General features: G+C 30.7%; 1 non-coding gene across 1 annotated transcript; it reads left to right on the forward strand.

Moving 5' to 3' along the window:
- The first annotated feature begins 5,117 nt into the window (after positions 1–5,117).
- On the forward strand, positions 5,118–5,222 carry LOC131745691 (U6 spliceosomal RNA). Its single transcript, XR_009332422.1, has one exon. It is a non-coding gene; the product is annotated as a U6 spliceosomal RNA (small nuclear RNA).
- Positions 5,223–5,880: the final 658 nt, after the last annotated feature.

Consider the following 5,880-nt stretch of genomic DNA (forward strand, 5'->3'; position numbering starts at 1 on the left):
TCCTCCCTCCTTTCTGTGCTTCCTTCCTTCCTCCCTCCCTTCCTTCTATCCTTCTTTCCTTCCTCCCTCCCTCCCTCCCTCCCTTCCTCCCCTCCTCTCTTTCTTCCTTTCTTCTACTAACATTCTTGTGCAAGTCTTTTTGTGAATATATATTTAAATTTCTCTTAGATAAATACCAAGGGGTGGAATTTTGGGTCATGGTGTAGGTATGTATGTAATTTAATAAGAAATTGCCAGAGTAGTTTCCAAATTAGCTTTACCGCTTTACTCTACCATCATCAGTGTATAAGAGTTCCAGGTGCTCCATGTCCTCAACAACAGTTGGTGTGGTCATTCTTTTTTAATTTAACATTTTAAAGTTTGAAGTGGTATCTCATTAATGTTTTAGTATGCATGTCCCTAAAGATAATGTTGAGCCCTTTGGTATGTGCATACTGGCCATTCATATATCTTTGTGAAGTGTATGTTCAAGTCTTTTGCAGTAGTAATGGGGTGTTTTCTTATTATTGCATTGTAGCATTTCTTTGTATATTCTAAATGCAAGTCATTTGCCATATTTTTCCTTGTCTTTGCCTTGTATATTCTTTTATTTATCAAGATCTATTGATGAGCAGTTTTTACTTTTGATGGAGTTACATTTATGTTTCTTTTATATTTGATGCTTCTGGGTTCTCACTAAGAAATCTTTACCAGCTCTGAGGTCATGAAAGTATTCTCTTAACTTTTCTAATAGGAGCTTTATAGTTTTAGCTTTAGGTTTAGACTACAGTTTACACTAAGTTAATTATTGTCAGTGTTGTGAGGTAGGACTTAAAGATCATCTTTTTTTTCATACAGATATTGAGGTGTTTCAGAACTTTTTGTTGAAAAGACTATTATTTTCCTGTTGAATTACTTTGGTGCCTTTGTCCAACATCTGTTGATTCCTAGATGTGGACCTATTTCTAGACTTATTATTCTGTTTTATTGATCTTTTTGTTTTTCCTTATACAAAAACTACAGTGTTACTATTTCTTTGTAACAAGCATTACTAACTTTTGTTTTTCTTTCTCAAAATTGCTTTTGCTCTACTAGACCTATTTTTATATAATTTTTAGAATCAGCTTTACAATTTGGATTCTTTAATATTTTTTGGCATGGAATTGAATGAAAAGATCAAAATGGGAAGAATGGGCATCTTGGAGGTATTGAGAATTTCAATCTAAAAAGTAGATTAGTTCGTTGCTTATTTAGATTTAAAATTTTTTCTCTCAGTAGTTATATGTAGATTTTAGGGCAAATTTCTTGTACAACTTTTGATAAATTTATCTCTTAAGTATTATGTCTTTTTAGTGCTATTTTAAAATTGTATAAGCTAATATTTTTATTGCTAATATGTAAAAATGCAATTGCATTTTGTTTATTTACCTTGTATTTATATTGTGATATTGCTAAATTCACTTATTATTTCAATTAATATTTTAGGGGGTAATTTTCTTAGGATTTTCTCTGTATATTACAATGTTATCTGTGAATATGCATAGCTTTATTACCCCTTTCCCATTTGTTATGCCTTTTCCTTTTTCCTTTGCCTTATTGAATTGTCTGGGGTTTCTAGTAAAATGAAAGCAGACATCCTTGCCTTATTCCTAATCTTGGTTGGAAATGTATGAGTTGTTCACCATTAGGTGTGTTTTTAGCCGTAAGTTTTCAGAAGAACCCCATTAACAGTTTGAGGAATTTCCCTACTATTTCTACTTTGCTGAAAAGAGGTGGTGTTGAATTTTATCAAAGGTTTTTGCTCTGGATCTATTAGATGATTATACAATATTTCTGCTTATTTTTTAATGTGGTAAATTGCAATTGATTTTCAAATGTTAAACCAGTTCTACATTTGGGGGAATAATATTACTTTTTTGAGATGTATTATGTTTGTAATATAGTATTGGATTAAATTTTATAATACTTTGTAAAGGATTTTATCATTTATGTTGATGAGGGATATTGGTCTGTTCTGTTCTTTTATTATAATAATGTCCTCTGATTTTGGTGTGAGGATTATGTTGACTTTATAAAGTAATATGGAAAATGTTCCTTTCTCCTTTACTTTTTGAAAGAATTTGTGAAAGTTTGATATTATTTATTCTATAAATATTTGAGAGAGCTTACCAGTAAAGCCATCTGATTATGGAGCTTTCTTTGTGGGGGATTTTTATTGGTGAAAGTAATTTCTTTAACAGACATAGGACTATTCATATTTTTACATTTCTTGGATGTGCTTGGATAGCTGCATGTTTCAAATATTTTTCCATTTCATCCAAATTTTTGAATTTTTGCCATAATATTCTTGTATTATCCTTTTAATGTCTGTAGGTGCCATAATAATGTCTCTTATTTATGATATTGGTAATTTGTGTTTCTGTTTTTCCCTTGATCAGTCTTTCTAGGAGTTTAGCAGTTTTATTTATCATTTCAAAGAAATGATCTACTTTACTGATTTCCTTTGATATCATTAGTTCTTTACTTCTGTTTACTTTTGATTTAATTTATTCTTTTTCTCGACTTTTCAATTGGAAATTAGGTCTATTGATTTTAAACCATTTCATTTTTCTAATATAAGCAATTAATTCTATAACATTACCTCAAGTGGTGCTTTAGTTGTATCCTATAAATTTTAAAACGTTGTGTTTTCATTATTATTCCTTTAAAATATTTTACAATTTACATTGCGAATTTTTTCTTTGATCCACAACATATTTAGAAGATTTTGTTTAATTTCCAAACACTGTGGATTTTTAAAAAGATGTATTTCATATTTGCTAACTTTTAATTTAATTCTAATAATTCTATTATAGTCATAAAATTACTCTGTATTTCAAGGAATAATATTTATTGATTCTTCTTTAATCTCTCAACAGATGGTCTATTTTGGTGAATTTTCTATACTCACTTGAAATAAATATGCATTTTGATTTTGAATGCAATGTTTTATGCAGCTCTGTTAGGTTAAATTGGTTGTTAATATTCAAATATCCCTTTTTCTTATTATTATTTCTTTTTTGTCTACTTCTATCAACTACTGCAGAGAGAATAAAAGCTTACAGTTATAATTCTAAATTTGTCTGTTTCTCCCACTAGTTTGTCTATTTTTGCTTTATGTATTTTGAAGATCTGTTGTTATATGCACATTCACTCAGTATGTCTTCTTGATGAATTAACCCTTTGTCAGTAGGAAATGTTTCTCTTTATCTTTCGAAACATTTTTATCTTGAAATCTTTGTGTGATTATAATATAGCTGCATCACCTTTCTCATTCTAGTTTATATATCATTTTATCATCCTTTTACATATATCTTATCTGTGTCTTTATATTTAGACTGTTTCTTGTAGACAACATATAATTTGGTCTTCATGTTTTAGTCTAATAGTAATAGCATTTAATATTATTAGTAATATTGTTGGGTTTAAGTTTACCATCATATTGGTTCTCTATTTTCCTATTGTTCCTTTTTTTCTACTCTAAGACTAATTGAAAAATTTTAGTATTTCATTCTTTATCCTTTATTTATGTCTGAACTTCTTTGTTGGTTTTAGTATTTACCCTCTCATTCTTCCTGCTGTTGTTGACATACATTTTACTTCTACATATATTGAAACTCCACAATACAATGTTATTTCCTTTCTTCCAACAGTCAAATGTTGTTTAGGAAATTAATAAATGAGGAAATGTATTTAATATTTAATTTAATATTTAGTCCATGTATTTGCCATGTCTACCGCTCTTCATTCATGTAGGCTTAGGTTTCCATCTTGTATCAGTTCCCGTTAGCCAGAAGAAATTCCTTCACTTCTTGTGTAACAGGTCAACTGGTGATGATTTTCTTAGTTGTGTTTATCTTGAAGTGTTTTTATTTTATTTTCAATTTTGATTAGTATTTTCATTGGATATACAATTTTAGGTTGACAATTTTTTCCCTAGTTTTTAAAGATATTATTCCATTGTCTTCTGACTTTCAATATTTCTGATAAGAGGTAAACTGTCATTCTTATCTTTATTTCTCAGAATCTTTTTCTCTGTGGTTTCTTTAAAGATTTCTCTTTTTAATCATGGATTTCTAGCAGTTACAATATAATATTCATTGGTGTGACTTTCTTTTATTTTATCCTACTGGGAGATCATTGAGATTTTGGAACTGAGGTTTATTTTTTATTAGTTAATTTGAAAAATTCTCAGCCATTATCAAATATTTTTTTCTGTCTAATATTTTTCTCATCTTCCCCTGGTGCTCCAGTTCAACATATTTTAGAATACTTGAAGTTGAATCACAAGTCACTGAGGCTCTTTTCATTACTCAATGACAGCAACACCATACCCCATGTAATTACTGGGGTAAATTCAATGGATGCATAATATTGAATTGTAAAAACATGTAGTAATTTACTTATTGTGGTAGTTAGCTTCTGATGTAGATCCCCAAATATTTACCTACTTGTATTCCCATTCTTATGTAATCCCTTCACCTTGAGTGTGGGCTGGATCTAGCAATTTGCCTCTAATGAATAGAATACAGCAAAATCAATGAGAAGTCACTTCTGTGATTAGGTGACAAAAGACTCCTAGCACTTTCTTGCATTTGTTCTGCTTGTTCTTTATAATGAAGCAAGTTGCAATATGGAGAAGGCCACAAGGCAATAAACTGAGGGTAGGCTCTGACCAAAAACCAAAGAGGAACTGAGGTCCTTTGTCCAAAAGCCTGCAAGGAACTGAATCCTGCCAACAACTACATGAGTGACCTTGGGCATGGATCCTTTCCCAGTTGAAACTTCAGAGAAAGACCTCAGCCTCAGCTGCCATCTGAGAGCAGTCTTTCTCATTTAGAGGATCCAAATAAGCCATGGGCATATATCAGAGACATTGTGATATAAGCTGTTGTTTTAAGTTCCTAAGTTTGGGGGCAATTTGTTATACAGCAATGGATGACTAACACACTTTACCTGTCTACCATTTTTGGACATGTTCCCTCATTCTATTTGCTGTTATAAATAATGCTGTACTAAATAGCCTTGGGCATATAACTTCATTTTCAGAAATGAATTTCCACAAGTGAAAATGATGAGTCAAAACACATGAGCAGTATGCACTCTGATAGTGCATATAATAAAATTTTGGAATGATACAGAGAAGATTAATATGACCACTACTTAAGGATGATAAACAAAGTCATGAAGTGTTCCATATTCTTTTTACAAATGATAAAAAGCAGTTCAGTGAAGGAAGGATAGACTTTTCAACAAATGGTGCTAGAATGAGGGGCCATCTATAGGCAAGAAAATGAAACTCAAACTAAACTTCACACCTTATACAAAAATTAGCTCAAAATTGATTATGGACTTAAAACATAAAACTATAAAACCTTTAGGAAAAACAGAAAATAAAAATACTTTGGCATCTAGGGCTTGGCAAAGAGTCCTTAGATTTGACACCAAAAGCACAATTTATAAAAGAAAAGTTTGATAAATTGGACCTCATCAAAGTTAAAAACCTTTCCTCTGTGAAAGTCCAGGTGAAGAAGAAAGAAAGAAAAGTAACAAACTGGGTGGAAATATTTGCAAACCACATAGCCAACAAAGGAGTAGTATCTTGAGTATATAAAGAACATGCAAAACTCAATAGTTAAGCAAAGCAAACACTCAAATTAGAAAATATACAAAAGACACAGACTTTTCAATGAAGATGATATACAGATGGCAGATAAGCATGTGAAATGATGTTCAACATTAAGAACCAGCAGGGAAATGCAAATTAAAACCATAATGAGGTATCAATACATACAAATCAGAATGGTGACAATAAAAAATTGTGACATTACCAAATGCTAGCAAGGATGTAGAGAAACTGGA

The sequence above is a fragment of the Kogia breviceps genome, chromosome 18 (genome assembly GCF_026419965.1).
Source record: "Kogia breviceps isolate mKogBre1 chromosome 18, mKogBre1 haplotype 1, whole genome shotgun sequence".
NCBI lineage: Eukaryota > Metazoa > Chordata > Mammalia > Artiodactyla > Physeteridae > Kogia > Kogia breviceps.